General features: G+C 46.4%; 1 protein-coding gene and 1 long non-coding RNA gene across 4 annotated transcripts in view; both read right to left on the bottom strand.

Annotated features, from left to right (window-relative positions):
* Positions 1 to 18,545, bottom strand: part of ACSF2 (acyl-CoA synthetase family member 2) — a 36,957-nt gene that overhangs the window by 15,158 nt on the left and 3,254 nt on the right. The gene's annotated exons all lie outside the window — the stretch shown is intronic.
* LOC130544762 (uncharacterized) lies at positions 33 to 17,705 on the bottom strand. The gene is made up of 3 exons (XR_008961313.1): positions 16,966 to 17,705; positions 2,458 to 16,599; positions 33 to 2,107 (listed from the first exon to the last, which is right to left on the bottom strand). It is a non-coding gene; the product is annotated as an uncharacterized LOC130544762 (long non-coding RNA).

Below are 18,545 nucleotides of genomic sequence, written 5' to 3'. Positions count from 1 at the left end.
AAGATTTTATTTATTTATGTGACAGAGAGACAGCCAGCGAGAGAGGGAACACAGCAGGGGAGTGGGAGAGGAAGAAGCAGGCTCCCAGCGGAGGAGCCCGATGTGGGACTCGATCCCGGAACTCCGGGATCACGCCCTGAGCCAAAGGCAGACGCTTAATGACTGCGCTACCCAGGCGCCCCCGCATCTCTGGTTTCTGCTACTGGGATGGTTCCTTGGGATTCTGTCTGCTCGGGGGGCTTTGATTCCCCCCTTCTGCAGCTGGACAGAGCTGGGAGGCGTCTGTACCTTCTCAGAGGTCCTGGTGGGTACCGCCCTTGCTGCCCTGGCTGTGACTTCCCTAACACACTCTATTCCAGCTTCTCTTCCAGTCTCTTTCTCCTCACTTCTGCTTCCTAGCACTACAAGCCATCTACAGTCCTTGTTCTCGGGGGAATCCAAGTAAAGACACAGGATTTCTCTTCTCTAGGCCTCAGCTTCTCCACCTATGAAGTGTTTGAGGACTGGATCCACTGGTTATTCTCAGGTGAAAGGGGATATTATCTAAATGACCTGGTTAATCTTTTCTTCTTTTTTTTAAATCTTTTTTTTTTTTTTTAATTTGTCAGAGAGAAAGAGTGAGCACAAGCAGGAGGAGTGGCAGGTAGAGGAAGAAGTAGGCTCCCTGCTCAGCAAGAAGCCTGACGTGGGCCTCTAATCCCAGGACTCTGGGATCATGACCTGAGCTGAAGGCAGATGCTTAACCGACTGAGCCACCCAGGCGTCCCTCTTTTTTTTTTTTTTTTTTTTTTAATAGGCTTCACGCCTGGGGTGGAGCCCAGTGTGGAGCTTGAACTCATGACCCTGAGATCAAGACCTGAGCTGAGATCAAGAGTTGGGCACTTAACTGACTGAGCCACCCAGGTGCCCCGACCTGGTTAATCTTTTTAAAGGGTTGTAGTGAGCCACCTAGGCCACGTGGTTCCTACAGATGAGCTGGGGCAGGAAACAGCCCAGACAGACAGCAGGCGTCTAAGGTCCTATGAGGCCCACACCCCATCATCCGCAGGCTGACAAACCTGAAGAACTGTTGGGCGGATTCCCAATGGTCACTATGACACCCCTCAAAAGGGATGGCATACCCTGAAGCCCTACCTCACAGGCATGCAGGCGAGGGCGTGCATTGTTGCCCACTGGGAAACAAGCACGCTCTTTTTCTTGGGGTTTGCCAAAGTGGTGGTTGCAAGAACAAGCATGTGGAAAGAACGTGCTTAAGAACAGAGTGAACACAGGGTTAAGTAGGGAGAGAGAGACAGAGACAGGAAGACACAGCCACAGACTTCGTCGTAAGCCTTTGAATCCCTAGGCCCAGCCACATGGGATGTCTACCTTCCTCTGGACTTTTCATGACCCCAAGCCAATACATTCCCTCTTTATTTATTTATTTATTTATTTATTTATTTATTTATTTAAAAATTTTTATTTATTTATTTGACAGAGAGACAGCCAGCAAGAGAGGAAACACAAGCAGGGGGAGTGGGAGAGGGAGAAGCAGGCTTCCCACGGAGGAGCCTGATGCGGGGCTCGATCCCAGGACCCTGGGATCATGACCTGAGCTGAAGGCAGACGCTTAATGACTGAGCCACCCAGGCGCCCCCATTCCCTCTTTAAATTTAGGCCCATTTGATGGGAGAAAAAAGGCCAAATTCCAGTTGTAACGATAAGGATGAAGCTGGAGGACGTTACGCGAAGTGAAATAAGCTACACACAGAGAGACAAATATTGCATGATTTCACTTATACGTGGAATCTAATAAATGAGCAAAACACAAAGATAAATTTGCTTTTATGTGCTTACAACTGGCACATCGTAATATACCTACATTTTTCACATTCGGTGGATGACCAGTGCCCTCGAAGGCCTGGCAGGCGGCCTCCCGTAGCCCAGCATCGCAATCAGGAGGCAGCGAAGGGCCAATCTCATGCATCTTAATGGTTTTGTTGTCAACAGAGCCTGACAGCAGGCTTCCTCTTATTCTCCCAGTGACCGGGGGTCTTATTTTGTTTGGGACCTGGGTTTCTATTCATTCACCGTGGATTTCAGACCAGACAGTAGCCTCCTGGAAATTCTAGTTGGTAAGTCAACAGATTGATTTATGTGCAAAAACAAAAAACAAAGAACAAAACAAAACAAAACTCCCCAAAACCTAAAAAAAAAAAACCCAAAAAACAAAAACAAACCCAAAACAAAACAAAACAGAAAAGAAATGCATTGCAATTGTCATGTGTGTTACATCCCTTATCTTCAAGGCAGCTCTGATAGGTGCCGCGACAGAGGCCCCCAGGAGACCCTTGTTCTTAATAAACCACCCTCGGGATATTCAGAGGGCCATGGACTCCAGACCACATCCGCAACTGCCCTCGCAGGTGGTCTGGCCAGGGAGATCTACAGACAGATACTGTGTGCAAGTTCCCTTACCGGGAAGGCACATCTTCTCTCTGTCCTTCACGGGCTGGAATGCCATCTGCACCGGGAAGAGAATGGCAGCCGTCTTGGGCCACCTGGTGAGCTCAGACACTGCAGAGCCCATGAAGAGGCTGGAGCTCGACGGTGGGGCGTACTGAGCCGCCATGGGCTTGCCGTCTCCCAGCAAAAGAAACTCCCATCTCCTTGAAGCCACGGTGAGAGTGGGTTTCTCTGACATCCACTAAGCACGTCCTAAGAAGTGCAGGTGGGAAGTATGAATTCCCGTTCTCGGGGTAAAGAGAGTGGACTGCAAAGAGCCAAGTGGGCTGCTCGGGCTGGTAGGAGCTGGATCTAGAGCGGAGGACCCCCCCCCCCAAATCGGGGAGAAAGAAGTGGGTGGGCAATTCTGTTCTTTAGGCTTTGGATGTATCCCCCAGATTGTCTAATCTCCATTTTATTTTTTCCACAATTGTTTACTAATTGATGTCAAGAAACAGGGACTGGGGCAGGGCAGGACTCAAGTGGACGCAGGGGGCTCCTCCAAGGACTTAAGAGACCTAGAGCCTCGGATGAATGCACTTTGCTCATAAACTAAGAACCACCCATCGTTTCGAAACCCCAAGTGCAAACAGAGTTGAGTCTACTTCCCTCCTTCCTCAAACACGCCCCGGAGGCCTTGGCAAAAAGAGGGAGCCACTGCTTTTTCTGTTCTTAAAGAAAGTGACAGACATTCCATCTAACGCTGAAAAAGACAAAAGAGATTTGCTTTGAGGGCAAGTTGTGGTTTTCATTTGTTATTATTTTTTCTTCATTTGGGTGGGAAGCTTAAGGAGCTGGAACAGAGCCAGCAGTCCCTATGGCTGCCAACTCAAAGGACTAAAGTCCAAAAGTCCTCCTCTCATCTGCAGTTACCCAGGGTTAAGCAAGGAGCCTCCTTCCGACATACGGTCAGATGGTCAACAGTAGCCTAACGTTGCGTCACGTGCTGACGTCATTCACTCCTTCACCTCATCACGTAGGCATTTTATCATCTCACGTCATCACAGAAGGGTGAGTATAGGAGAACAAGATATTTTGAGAGAGAGACCACGTTCACCTAATTTTTATTATAGTATATTGTTATAATTATTCTATTGTTGTTGATCTCTTATGTGCCTAATTTATAAAGTAGACTTTATCATCGGTGTGTATGGGCAGAAAAAGCTTGGTATATACAGGCTTCCGTACTAGCTGTGGCTTTAGCATCCACGGGGGTTCTTGGAACGTAGTCCCCATGGAGAAGGAGCGACTACTGTCGATATTTAGTGAGTCCTTCGGCTACTTGGGTTGGGTGTCATAAAACACAGAAATCAGCCAGGTGGGAACCATGAACTGGAGACGAAGCCCCACCTAAAGGTGCCCTCAGGGAGAATTCAGGTCCACATCTGCGGTCAGGAAATGAGGACTTTTTTTTTTTTTTTTTAAAGAATTCTCTTGACCTTTTGTTGTTGGCAACTAATCTGTTCACGGTTTTAAACCCAGTGCCTCACGGTGCCTGGAATGTAAGAGGCGCTCAGTGGAATGACCCAATGAGTGAATTACAAATACTGCGCATAACGACCCAATTAACGAATGAGTGAAGCATTTGAATAGACGTTTTTCCAAAGGAGATATATGGTCAATGAGCCCATGAAATGTAAATGAAAGCCACATATTACACTCACTCAGAAGGCTAGAATCAAAAAAACCCAAAATAGGGGCGCCTGGGTGGCACAGCGGTTAAGCGTCTGCCTTCGGCTCAGGGCGTGATCCCGGAGTCCTGGGATCGAGCCCCACATCAGGCTCCTCCGCTGTGAGCCTGCTTCTTCCTCTCCCACTCCCCCTGCTTGTGTTCCCTCTCTCGCTGGCTGTCTCTATCTCTGTCGAATAAATAAATAAAATCTTAAAAAAAAAACCCAAAATAACAAGTGCTGGTAAGCATGTGGAGAAACTGCAAACTTTGGGCATTGCTGGTGGGGTTGTAAAATGGCACAGCCTATATGGAAACCAGTTTGGTGATTCTCCAAAAACAGTAACCATATGATCCAGCAATTCTGCTCCTAGGTGTTGACCCAAAAAATTGAAAGCTGGTACTCAAATGCAGACATATATATATATATATATATATATATATATATATATATATATATTCATAGCAGTATTATCCACCAAAGAGCCAAAGATGGAAACAACGCAATGGTTCCAGCCAAGGATGAGTAGATAAACAAAATGTGGAATATCCGTACAATGGAATATATCTGGCCATAAAAAGGAAATGAAGCATTATACCCACTACAGCACGGATGAACCTTGAAAATATTATAAGCAAAAGAAGGTAGACACAGAAAGCCACATATGGTAAAATTCCATGCATAGGAAATATTGAGAATAGGCAAATCTATGGAGACAGAAAGTCGATTCTGTGATTGCTTAGGGCTGAGGGGAGGGAAGGATACAGAAGTGATAGCTAAGGGTATGGGGTTTCTCTTCAAGGTGAGAGAATGTTCTAAAATGGACTCTTCTAAAATGTGATGATTGCACATATCCATACTGCACAAAAAACTACTGAATTGTGTTTAAAAAACAACGTGGATAATTCCACTCCTAACTATATGTCCAACAGAATTCAGGCATGAGCTCACCACAAGACAGGTATGAGGCTTTTTGTGGTGTCTCCAATATGGAAACCACCCAACCCATCCACAGTAGAACAGATGAATACATGGTAATTTACTCTCTGCTGTGTTATATGTAACAACAGCACATGAACCATGACTCTACCCGACAATATGAATGAAACCGATTAAAAAAAAAATTGAAGAAGCCAGATAGAAAAAGGTATATACTTTCGGATTCCATTTCTACGTACAAAACAGGCAAAAGTAATCTACGCTGTTTGGAAATCAGGAGAGTGGCCAACCCGGTGTTGGTTATATGGTGGGTACAGTTCACCAAAACTTCACCAAGGAAGCACTTAACCCACGTGTCCTTTTCTGAACCCATGGGATACCTCAATACAGAGTTTAAAAGAAAACTCTCCCACGGCTTAAGCTAGTGTTGCTCTACTCATAATTCATAAACTAAATTTAGTGACCGATTGTGGCCTCTATTTGCCACTTCGTCACAAAAATCAAAGCAGCACGTGTCACTTCTGGGCAAGATCCATCCCTCCATTGATAACTAATGCTGGGCAAGCCTAGTGGACTCATCCATTGGTGATCTCTGTCCTAGAAATTACTCAAAGCAAGAATCTCCTTTCTGAATGCAGCAGGATTTTCCTTCCAGAGAATGCCAGCAGGTGGGAAAGCAGCGTATGTGTCCTCTGTACAATTTGTGGTACACTGTGACTTTTGACCCAACCAACCTGTCTCATACACGGATGTGCACTCCCCGGGTTCAGGAGCACAGCGCGGCTCACGGCACATTGCTTGTTGTTGAGAATATGGCTTACTGGGTGCAAGGCTGTGGTCCAGAAGGCACCCCCAACTGGAATGTTGCTCTGGCAGGAGACCAGAACCACCAGATAACTATCTGCTCTACAATGTCATTTCTAGGAATGTCCGTAGAGGGACGCCTGGGTGGCTCAGATGGTTAACGTCTGCCTTCCGCTCAGGGCATGACCTCCAGGTCCTGGGATCCAGCCCACCTTAAGCCCCACCTTGAGCCCCACCTTGAGCCTCCTGTCAAGCCGCACATTGAGCTCCCAGCTCAGCAGGGAGCCTGCTTCTCCCTCTGCCTCTCCCCCTGCTTGCGCATGCTCTCCCTCTCTCTCTCTCTCTTTCAAATGAATGAATAAAATCTTTAAAAAGAAAAAAAGGGAATGTCTGGAGAGAGGTTTTTTTTAAGATTTTATTTATTTATTTGACAGAGAGAGAGAGACAGCCAGCGAGGGGGGGGGAACACAAGCAGGGGGAGTGGGAGAGGGAGAAGCAGGCTCCCAGCAGAGGAGCCCAATACGGCTCGATCCCAGAATCCTGGGATCATGCCCTGAGCCGAAGGCAGACGCTTAATGACTGAGCCACCCAGGCGCCCCCTGGAGAGATTTTTAAAGACAGTCGGGAGTATGGTGATTCTGATTTCTGAAAAAGGTGGGCACTGCCAGTGGGGAAGGGCAGCGACAGAGACCAGGTAAATCTCCTGCAGGTATGTGACCTGAAGGCAGAAAGAGCATGGTGACACCACGCCTTGCAAGGCTGTCACACCGGTTTCCCCTGGGAAATCCTCCCAAGAGCTTTCGTCCTTGTCTTGCAAGTGGAGAAAATTGAGGGAGAGGTGAAGCAACGTGTTCAAGATGCAGCCATGCAAGTGGATTGACGGGGCCTCGTCGCTGCACCACACAGAGCTTTCCACAAAACCAGACCGAGGGGCCTTGACACATGAGACACAAATCTGCCACGCACTCAAGGAAGAAGGACGATGCATGGCACGCCAGCATAGGAAACGATGTCACGTCACAAATCAGAGCAGAACCACCGTGAGGCATCTGTTTCCCAAGAGACCAGCAAAGGTGGAAAATGGTGATATTATAAAGACTGCAACTTAACTTGAAGTGGTGACAAAAAGCTATGGGGTATGTGGTATGAGTGTGTGTGTGTGTCTAGTGTGGGCTGTGTATGTGGCACGTGGTGTGTGTGTGGTGTGAATGGTGTGGTATGTACGGTGTGGTGTGGCATGTGTGTGTCTGGTGTGTGTGTGTGTTTATGTGTGTGTGTGCCACGTGTGTGTATTTGCAGAGAGAGAATGGGTGGGTATGGAGGGAGAGACCTACTCTCCAGCCCCTTAGCAGCCGGTATTCCAAATTCCATCTATGCGGGCATTCATCTGGATTATTATACCGCCGGGCCCAAAAAAGCTGTTATTTCAAAAACCACCTATCTATTCAAAGTCATTCAGTCTGCCTGATTGTGTAATACATGAAAAGTCATTACAGGGCAAGATACAACACATCAGTAATCCTCTGTCCAAACCAAAGATTGCTGTCTTTCTAGAGGAAGCAAAGTCTAATGTCCCAGTTCCACAAGAAGACAGGTATTCTTGGCAAAGAGGACTCCGAGGCCACCCTGGAGAGCTGTTCCAGCTGAATGAGAGTTTGCCCCTGCCACAGGAGCCAGTCTGTGGTATCCTCGGCTCTGAACAGCCGGCACGTGAGCTTACCCCAGGATAAAGAGCCGGGGGTACTCAGCAGAGAGCCATGGATTATAACGCTGCCCTCAATATTGCCCAACTAAAGCTCCCTAACTAGAGAAGATTAATAACATGACTATTAATCCTGACATGAAAACAAGAATGATTGATAATAGAGAACGTTGGCAAGGATATGAAGAAATGGGCCAGCGGGTAAATTGGCACCAGATTTTTAAAGGGCAGTAAGGACAGAAGCCATCATACTGCTTATGTTCCAGGACCCCTCCCCGCCCCCTCGAGCTGGGACTTCCTGGGAATTAAAGAGGGAAGCTGATTGCCAATCAAGAAGCATTTATATGTCAGCATTTCTGCTAAACTGCCTAAAGAAATCTCATAAGAAAAGGACCTCAATCTTCAAGGACCCAGCAATTCATACATGGCAGATTCTTTTCTCACATTAATACCCCATTTGCATTAAATTTGGTTTTTTTGTAATTTTGTCTTTTTTTTTAAAATAGTGACGGCACCCCAGATTATATAAGCTTCAGAACCGCCAAATCTGGATCCCTTCTGATTTAGTAATAGCTATCAACATCTGAATATGCATATCCTTTGGCCAGCCGTTCTATCCTAAAAAACAAGCAACGAGCGAAAAAAACAAACGAATGCCTATAGGTATGAATAAAGACATTAATTGCTGCTTAGCAAAGAATTGAGAAAAACACTTTATTTCTATAAGTAAGGGATTAGGTAAGTAAATACAGGGCATTTGTACAAAGGAACCCTATGCCATTAAAAAAAATGAAGATACTCTTTATATGTAATGAGATGAAAAATGTCTAATACATTTTAGGTGAAACAGCGCATTTCAGAATAATGTGACCTGACATTTACTAATGTGTCCCCACGTCCGTTCTCTCCTAAACACTCCATTTGTAGGATCTCTTGTGATCTTCATAGCCACGCCCTGACCAAGACACCTACCCACTTTCGTATGGGAAGAAGCTCAAAGAAATGCCAGTGAGTAGCCAAGCTGGGATTCAAACCCAGGACTTCCAGGGCCTCCATACAACACAAAGTGAATCTCTGTAGAGCCTCACTGCTTAAAGAGGGTTTTCACTTGCGTGTTCTGCAATCTTCAGTCTTGGGTCATCTTTTTTTTTTTTTTTTTAAGTCAGGCTTGAGGAATTTTATTTTATTTCTTTTTTTTTAAATTTTTTTTTTAATTTATTCGACAGGATAGAGACAGCCAGCGAGAGAGGGAACACAAGCAGGGGGAGTGGGAGAGGAAGAAGCAGGCTCATAGCAGAGGAGCCTGATGTAGGGCTCGATCCCACAATGCCGGGATCACGCCCTGAGCCGAAGGCAGACGCTTAACCGCTGTGCCACCCAGGCGCCCCAAGTCTTGGGTCATCTATACAAGGATTGTTCTTTGTTTATTTATTTTATTTATTTATTTATTTATTTATTTATTTATTTATTAAGATTTTATTTATTTGGCAGAAATAGAGTGAGCACAAGCAGGGGGAGTGGCAGGCAGAGGGAGAAGCAGGCTCCCCACTGAGCAGGGAACCCCCTGCAGGGCTCGATCCCAGGACCCTGAGATCATGACCTGAGCTGACGGCAGATGCCCAACCGACTAAGCCCTATTCTTTTCTTATGAATGAAGAAGAAAGAGGTTTATTTTCTTACAGTTCCAAATCTGGGGGGTGGCACCCCAGACCCCTTTCTGTGTGTATTGTTCTTTAAACTGCAGTCCTTCCACAGTCTCCCCTCGGGTCTCTATGGGGTGTGGGGCCGCAAACCAGAGGCCCTCTGAGTGCCACAGGTGTATGGAGAAATATCCCCACTTTGCCCCCACCTCCCAGACCTCCAGCACACGCTGGTCCTTTTTCGTGATTTACTTGTGGAAACTGATTCGCCTTCACTGTCTCTGATCTCACTGTCCCGTTCTCAATGTTCCAGCTCCCTCATCCTGGTGCCAATGACCTGGCTTGACCCCATAACTGCCTAGTCAGTTCCCTGATGACACCAGGCTGGAAAGCCTTGTGCCCCAGTGCTGGCCCTTTCCAGTCTAGCCTGGCCTCGCAGCAGGACCTAGACAAAATACAGGGGCTGGCTGGTTTGGGGAGCTCCCGTGGCATTCTGGACATTCCAGGGCTGGCGACTAAAGTCTGGACTAGAGGCCACCATGGGCACCAAGATCACACAGTCATGACGGGGGCAGAGCTGGGCCCTGGAGGAGTCAAGGGAGGCAGGCACAATCAGGACACATAAGCAAACACGTTTGCGGAGTCTAGTTGGGGAAGAAACTCTTTTGCCTCCTGTTACATATTACCTTCTGGGAGGAGGGGCTTGGCACAGGGACAAGAGGCTTGCAGGTGGATCCTGCCCTTGCTGGGGAGCTCTTAATCCTTTCAGAGGGTTAGCCAAGCAGAGAGGGTAACTAGATAGGAGGGCTCCAGGGAACTGCGGGAACACCCCCCCACACTGGGGCAGACCACTGCTCCCCTGGGCAAGGTGCCACGTCGGCCACCAGCAAGAAGGCTTTAGAATTGCAATTGAAAGCAATAGCCTGTTTTTGTTCCAAGTCATGGACTGGCCTCTGCCCCTCCCCCCACTACAGGCATCTGATGCCGGGCTGGTCCCCCGGCCCTAAGGAAACATAAATCATCAACAAAACGAAAAGGCAAGCAGCTCCCTGGGTTTAAGATTCCATTTGATATGTAAGAGACCAAGGATTAGTATTCAGCTTGTATTTAAAGCAAACAAACTCAGGAATCAATAAGGACAAGCGATCTAACCCAAGAAATGGGCAAAGAATATGCACGGAAAATTCACAGAAGACATTTCAAAAAAGCCCAGTCTCACGGCTAATCAGAGACATGCCCATTCAGCCCACGGCAAGACACGCTTTGGCCCCTAGCGGAGGAGCAAATGTTCCAATGTTCGTTCGGCAACACTAAGCATTTGTGAGGTCGTGGGGACACGGGACTCACGGTTGCTACTGGTGGTCACAGCGGCACATCCTCTCCAGGGCAATTTCCAGGAAAGCCGGACATGTCAACCCTTTAACACAGCAATTGCTCTGCTGGAGACATAGTTATATAATGGAAAAGGAATAATCCAGATCTATAGTGTCCGTGTAAATAGATCTTTAAAACATACTGTTGAGAGAAAAAAGGAAAGGCATCCAGCGCAACGTGTGCTGAGATTACAAAAGCCTAAGTATTGTTTATGGGAACAAAAAAATAGGAAAACTGAAAGCACTTATTACTTGATTGGCATGATTTGAAGTGCTTTCCAAATGATCAAATACACTGTTTATGGATTGGACACATATGAAAAACAAAAAAACGCACCTGGACACGACACGCATTCAATTTATGCCATTGGCTCTCAGTGACAGGCGGGTTGCAGGACGGCTATGAAAAGGACTTGAACTTGATCCATATTGTTTTATTTCTTTTATTTATAATTTTCTGTAACAAGTATGGCTCTATGTGAATTTGGAGTGGTGGGTACCTAGGTGTTTGTTACTTTAGCATGGGATTATGGTTGTTTTTTTTCCCCATATGAAATACTTAAGAAGGAAAACACAAGAGGGTGGGTGAACTTCCAGGAAGGGCATCTAAAACTTTCAAAAGATGGAGCAACTTCCTGGCATGGACAGAGGAAGACGCACTGATCCTGTCATGGGAAGGGCCAGGGCAAGACCAACACGCATGCGATGAGAAAGATCCCAGTCTGTCTCTGAAGTTCACGTGCCATACGCACAGGCAAGCCTCTGCCCTCAGTCCACACCTTCCCTCTTGTATGAGACACAGTTGCAGCTACATGGGCCAGTGCATCTCCTAATTCATGGTGGAGGAGAGACAGGTTCTCCCCTTTCACCCCCCCTTGCACAACAAGATTCACACCATCACTATCCGACACACCATTCTTCCAGCCCCGGACCACTTACTCATGCACGCCCCGCGGGGCTGCGTCCTCTCCTCTCCCTAAGTTGCACAAAGACACTAGGCTGCTGGGTGACCTGGGAGTGGCACCTGACATGGGAGTAGAGATGGCCGATGCCCGGGCAGGAGGGGACAACTTGGAACCTGTAAGAGCTGTCTGTCCTGAAATAAAGTTATAACTTTTAGGTACCGGCATAGATTGGTAACATATTTATACCAGCGACAACATATGGCTATTGTTCAAGAAAATGAAAGTGTTGGGGCGCCTGGGTGGCACAGCGGTTAAGCGTCTGCCTTCGGCTCAGGGCGTGATCCCGGCGTTATGGGATCGAGCCCCACATCAGGCTCCTCCGCTATGAGCCTGCTTCTTCCTCTCCCACTCCCCCTGCTTGTGTTCCCTCTCTCGCTGGCTGTCTCTATCTCTGTCGAATAAATAAATAAAATCTTAAAAAAAAAAAAGAAAATGAAAGTGTTGTATGGCAAACAAAACCCAAACGATGGTCATTTTTTTAACTGATGGCGCAGAATGACCGATGTTAAAAAAAGGTTGTCAGAAAAAAAGAGGAATATTGATTTAAGTCTCTTAGAAAAAAAAAAAAACACCTCAAAATAGATCAGTCTTGCATGTAAAACGTAAAATTACAAAATATTGAGGGGAAGAAAATGGGAGAAAATCTTTAGGATCTAGGGCTTGGGAAAAAGTTTTTAGACTTGACACCACAAATGTGGTCCGTAAAATTGATAACCGGACCCCATAAAAATTAACACTTTTTGCTCTGTGTACAACCCTCTTAAGAGTGTGAAAAGACGAGGCACAGAGTGGGAGAAAATATTTGCAAACCACATATCTGACAAAGGACCAGTACCTAGAATACATAAAGAACTCTGAAAAGTCAACAGTTAAAAGAACCCAAACAATTCAACTATAAAATGGGCAAAAGACATGACGATACATTTCACCAAAGATGGCAAATAAGTACATGGAAAGATATTCGACCTCATTCGCCATTAGGGCAATTCATATGAAAACCACCCTATCACTCCATATGTATCAGAATGGCGAAAATAAAAAATAGTGACAATACCAAATGCCGGCGAGGATGCTGATGACTCATACATTGTTGGTGGAACTGTAAAATGGTACAGTCATCCTGGAAAACAGGCAGTTCTTTTAAAAGCTAAACAGGCAACTACCATATGAGCCAGCAATTGCACCTTGGGGGCACTGATCCCAAGTAAAGAATTCTGTTCCCAGAGATTTATGTTCACACAAAAATCTGTACACAAATGCTTATAGCAGCCTTATATGAAAACACTGGAAATATTCCAAATATCTTCCAATGAGTAAGCCAATTGTACATCCATATCAAAGAATACTAGTTAGCAATAATAAGAAAGGAACTGTTGACATGCAAAGAAACCTGGATGAATCTCCAGAGAATTAGGCAGAGTAAAAAAACCAATCCTGAAAGGTAGCATACTGTATGACTCTGTCTACACAATATCTTGAAATTACAAAATCATGGAAGATTGCCAGAGGGTAAGCAGGAGCTGGAGGTGAGAAAGAATTAAGTGTAGTCATCAAAGAGAAAATTGAAGGACCATTGTGGAGGTGGAAATGTTCTGTATCTTGATGGTATCAATGTCATGATCCTGATTGTGATACTGTACTAATTTTGTAAGAGGTTACCCTTCGGGGAAACTAGATAAAAGATCTATGGGATTTGTTTGCATTATTTCTTACAACTGCATGTGAACGTTTAATGATCTCAAAATTAAAAGGTTAACTTAAAAAAAGTCCTTAGATTATCTAATATAGGGGACTGCTAACTCTTGACACATCTGGGTCCCCACTTCTCAGCATGCCTTTCTGTCATCACACCCAAGAGGTAAAATATTGGGCAGATGAGACCATGTCCTTTTCCCCAGAGTTATCAAGGAAAGCTAAACTGTTCAATGCATAATACACACACTTTCATGAATTTTTGTCAAGGTTAGCAGGTCCCTCCTCCCAAAAACACCCGTTGGTTTTTGAGCAAAAGAAGCCAGACACAAGAGCATATACTCTAAGATTCAAGAAGAGGCAAAATTAACCTATGGAGACTAGGAATCAAAACAGCGGTAGCCTCTGGTTAGGGAAGGAAATGGGCTGGAAATGGGCATGAGAGAAGTTTCTAGACCTGTGCTGTCTGTACGGTAACCGCTGGTCACGTGTGGCTGTGGGACACTTGAAATGTGGATAGTTTTCATGAAGGTGTTGTGAGTTTTAAATACCCGATTTGGAAGACTTTATTTAAAAAAAAAAAAAAGAATGTAAAACATTTCATTCGTCATTTTTTAAAGATTTGTTATATGCTAAAATGATATTTTGACTACTAAAAGAAAATGTATCATTAAATTAATGTCACCTACTTTTATTCCCTTGTTAATACGGCTACTAGAAAACTTGCAATTACATGTGTGGCTCATACTACGATCTACTGAAAAGCACTGGCTGAGAGTGACGGGCAGGTTCTAGATCTTGGGGTGCTGAGTATAGATTCGTTACCCAACATAACCTTCCTGAAGGACTCTAGAGCCTATTAGGGACTACAGAGCACTCCAGAGTGGTACGAGTGACAGTAAAGATGTGAGCAGCTCATCCTGTATTTTAGCATCTCGAATAAAACCACGAGTGCGTGTGTGCATATGTGGAGAAAGGATGCAGGAAATTATTATTGGAGTCTAGCAAACCCAAGAAGCCGTTTCTGAAAGCCTGAAGTTCCTGGGGTTGCGAGGCATTCACGCCGCGGGTCTTCCCTTGGGTCACTTGTAGGGAGCCCCTGGGGAATGCACACAGGAGCCGGGGGTGGGGGGGTGGGGGGGATGGGGGCTGATTCAAAACACTTGCTCCTTGGTGGGATCACTAAGGTACCCAGGAGGTTAGCTTATGACCTTAGCTTTCGAGAGACAAAACCGTCAATGGTTTCCGTTCACTTGGAGAACTAGAGAGAATCGCAGAGTGTCAGGAGGTTGGGAGGAGTTCACAAGGGTTCTAGCACAAGCGAGACTTCATGTGAGTAGGAAGGCTTCATACTTCAACCACAGTGTGCCTGAATTAGGGGATCAGGCCCAAAGCCCAGCCTCCTTAGGAATCACAGAATGTCTACAGAAATGTAGAGTGCTTCTTTCCTAAGTGGCCTATTTTACCAACAAGCCATCGGGCAGAGAGATTGAGTGACTTGCCTAAAGCCACTCTGAACTGGAAGTGGTAGGTCTGGGACTCGCTCCCCTGTCATCAGATTCCCACAGTGAGAAACACATACGCACCAAAAAGGTTCACAAAACAGCATTCGTAAGCTGGAAACACAGCTTGTTTATTTCTGAAGGGCGAGGCACCTGGCAGGATTATTGGTACTTGTCATTTATTAGGACACTCCCCTAGCAAGTCCTATTCAAGGAATGAAATTACATCTTGTACTTTGGTTTGCTCAACATATGATAAGCCAAAAAAAAAAAAAAAAAATTGTGAGCACAGGCATGTTACATACCCTGAGCAGCCCAGCTTGGTGTAGGCAATTACCCTTCCAGAACTGTCTCCCTCCTACTCTCCAAAGTTCCTAAACCGTGGGCCTCGAGGTCACTGTAGGAGTGCACAAACCCATTGTTACCAAGCACTACCTGTAAAATAGTTCATCGCTGCAATGGGTTGAAGATCTCTTTAGCACCAGGCTATGAGTTGAAGATTTTCTTTTTTCTTTTTTTTTTTTTTTTAAAGATTTTATTTATTTATTCGACAGAGATAGAGACAGCCAGCGAGAGAGGGAACACAAGCAGGGGGAGTGGGAGAGGAAGAAGCAGGCTCATAGCGGAGAAGCCTGATGTGGGGCTCGATCCCATAACGCCGGGATCACGCCCTGAGCTGAAGGCAGACGCTTAACTGCTGTGCCACCCAGGCGCCCAGAGTTGAAGATTTTCTTAATGTGACCTTATTTAACTCTCAAACAATATTATTTACATATGACAAAGGTCAAGTTCAACTTAGTCCCAAACCTACCAGCTAAAATGGTTCATTTGAACCCGGATCTGCCTGGCTTCAACATTTCTGCCTATAGATTGAATAAAGTAAAGAATGTGGGGACACCTGGGTGGCTCAGTCGATTAAGCGGCTGCCTTCAGCTCAGGTCATGATCCCAAGGTCCTGGGATGGAGCCCCGTGTTGGGCTCCCTGCTCAGCGGGCAGTCCGCTTCTCCCTCTCCTTCTGCCCCTCACCCTGCTCGTGCTCTCTCTCTCTCTCTCTCTCTCAAATAAGTAAATAAAATATTTTTTAAAAATTAAAGAATATGGGGGAGGCTGGGAGGGCTTGATACCCAGGATTCAAAAAAATTCAAGCACAGGTAAAATTTCATGCAAGGACATGGGTTTCATACTTCAAACTACAGCCCTATCGTCAGAGGGATCAGCTTCAAACTCCAGCCTCATCCACAAGGCTTTCCCAGTCCCATTCCCACCAATCGGATTCTTCCCTGGTTTAATTGCCATCCTCCAAGGAACAGCACCCTTTCTGCTTCGTATCAGAGGGTCTACGGTCTTCCCCTATAGATCCCTTTTAGGCAAAGAACTCAGTGAAAACAAGGTCATTCTTCTTTATACCCCCCCACTGAAGCCTCCAGACCAGAGTGCCATCTACGGCATGAGAGGCAGGAAACGGTAGCCAAATTGATACGCACCATTCACTGGTTACAACGTCTAAGTCTGTAGTTTATTTTCTATTGTTACATTTAGGCTAGAGGATCCCCAGTGTAATGTGTAGGGATATCATTACCAGACCACTTGTTAATCATCTTTGGGGAATCATGGGAAGATTCTATTTTTTGTAACTACTATAGTTTCCAACCAAAATGCTTCCAGGCTTGGGGCACCTGGGTAGCGCAGTCGTTAAAGCATCTGCCTTCGGCTCAGGGTGTGATCCCGGCATTCCGGGATCGAGTCCCACATCGGGCTCCTCCGCTGGGAGCCTGCTTCTTCCTCTCTCACTTGCCTGCTGTGTTCCCTCTCTCGCTGGCTGTCTCTCTGTCACATAAATAAATAAAATCTTTAAAAAATCTTAAAAAAAAAATGCTTCCAGGCTTAATACAATCCCCTCACGTAGGGATAGCATTTTATAGTTTCCAATAGTGGTCCGACCTGATTACAGCCATTCCCCTAGAGCGTTAGTCCACGAAGTTCACTGACCCCTCTGAACTACCATCAGCGCGGAGTCACTGGAGCCCCAGCTCTGAGCATCATTCTTAATTATGAAAGCCTTAAGCCAATGATCTAGGTCTTTCTCAGCGCCAAGTGCTCCCAAAGCCCCAGATGCAACTGGGAGGCAGCCCCAGGCCAGCTTCAGAGGTCTGGAGGAAGTTTGCTCATCTCAAGTTCATCAAGGAATCTTACCCCCCAGGCTCCCTGAAGCCCCAGCCTGGCCCGTCCATTTCCTTGGGGAAAGGGGAAGTGTGGACAAGGGAAAGGAGCCGGTGGTTCACGAGATCTGGAGAACAGTAAGAACTTCTTTCCTCCTGGGGGAAAAGGCTCTGAACAACCCCAACTTTGATGGAGAGCGGTTTGTCTGGCAGATCCAAGGTCTGGACTTGTGGCTGGGTGGAGGCTACCATCCGGGCAGCTGTATAGAAGGAAGAACCAGGGGCAAGAAAGAAGCCACTGAAAAGGGAATTTTCTCCTACCTTTTTTTTTTTTTAAGATTTATTTATTTATTTGCCAGAGAGAGAAAGAGAGAGAGAGAGCACAAGTAGGGGGAACGCCAGGCAGAGGGAGAAGCAGGCTCCCTGCTGCGCAAGGAACGGGATGTGGCACTCATCCCAGGATCCTGGAATTATGACCCCAGGCGAAATCAAGAGTCATGGCGGTTAGCTGACGGAGCCAGCCGCATGTTCTCTCCTACTTTTAAATCAGTTGGAATTCCTACCCAGACTCCATCTGAAGGTCTCAGGGATCGGACCTGCCCCAAAGGAAAGGCTGAGCAGAGCAAGACTTTGTCAATCCAGCAAGTAGGTAGCATTAATGACAAACTCACCGGGGTCAGAGGTTAGGTCACGCACTCAAGGTCCCACAGTGGGTAGGTGGAGAAGCCAGGGCTGTAACCCAAGGCAGTCTGGCTTCAAAGTTCTTGCTCTTTCCTAACAGGAAAAACTGGGAATCTGATAAGTAATAGATCTGGGGTGGGAGTTGGGCAGCCGAAAAGCAGGCTTTGTGTGTGCCTAGATCAGAAAAAGCAGAGAGCAGAAGTCCAGGAGCTTTCTATACCATTACACTTGGAACACTGAGTAGTGATCACCTGACTTATCTTTTCCCCCACTAGGCTGCAAGCGTCTGGAAGGCTGGGTCCCTTGGCTTCTATATCCAAAGCACCCACCAGGTGCTTGACATGACATATGTGCTCAGGAATGTCTGTTGGAGCGCCTGGGTGGCTCAGTTGTTAAGCACCTGCCTTCGGCTCAGGGCATGATCCCGGCGTTCTGGGATCGAGCCCCGCATCAGGCTTCTCTGCTGGGAGCCTGCTTCTCCCTCTCCCACTCCCCCTGCTTGTGTTCCCTCTCTCGCTGGCTGTCTCTATCTCTGTCGAATAAATAAATAAAATCTTAAAAAAAAAAAAAAAAGGAATGTCTGTGGACTGCTTGAGACTCTGGAGGGTTTCCGAAGGGGAAAGAGGGAGTGAAATCGGGCCAAATCACCACAGTCAGTAGAAAAGGGTTCAAGCACAGGGGAGGGATGGGAAGGAATTAGGCCAAATGCTCAGGGAACCTTCTCTCTCTGGACAAATGGATCTCCTCCCGCTGCAGAGAGAGAAGTTCTCCGAGGCCTGGTGCCTATACCCTGAGACTGTAGGCCTGTACCAGGCAAGGGCTCTGCAGTGTATACACAAAAATGTCAAAGGTCAGGAGCGTTGCTATGTGACCAGAAGTGGCCTGATTTAGCATCGTGAAACATGTCTGCTTTTAGGAGTAACTTTCCTTGGG

The sequence above is a fragment of the Ursus arctos genome, unplaced genomic scaffold, assembly GCF_023065955.2.
Source record: "Ursus arctos isolate Adak ecotype North America unplaced genomic scaffold, UrsArc2.0 scaffold_24, whole genome shotgun sequence".
In the NCBI taxonomy this organism is placed as follows: Eukaryota; Metazoa; Chordata; class Mammalia; order Carnivora; family Ursidae; genus Ursus; species Ursus arctos.
This window is presented reverse-complemented; position numbering and strand designations above follow the sequence as displayed.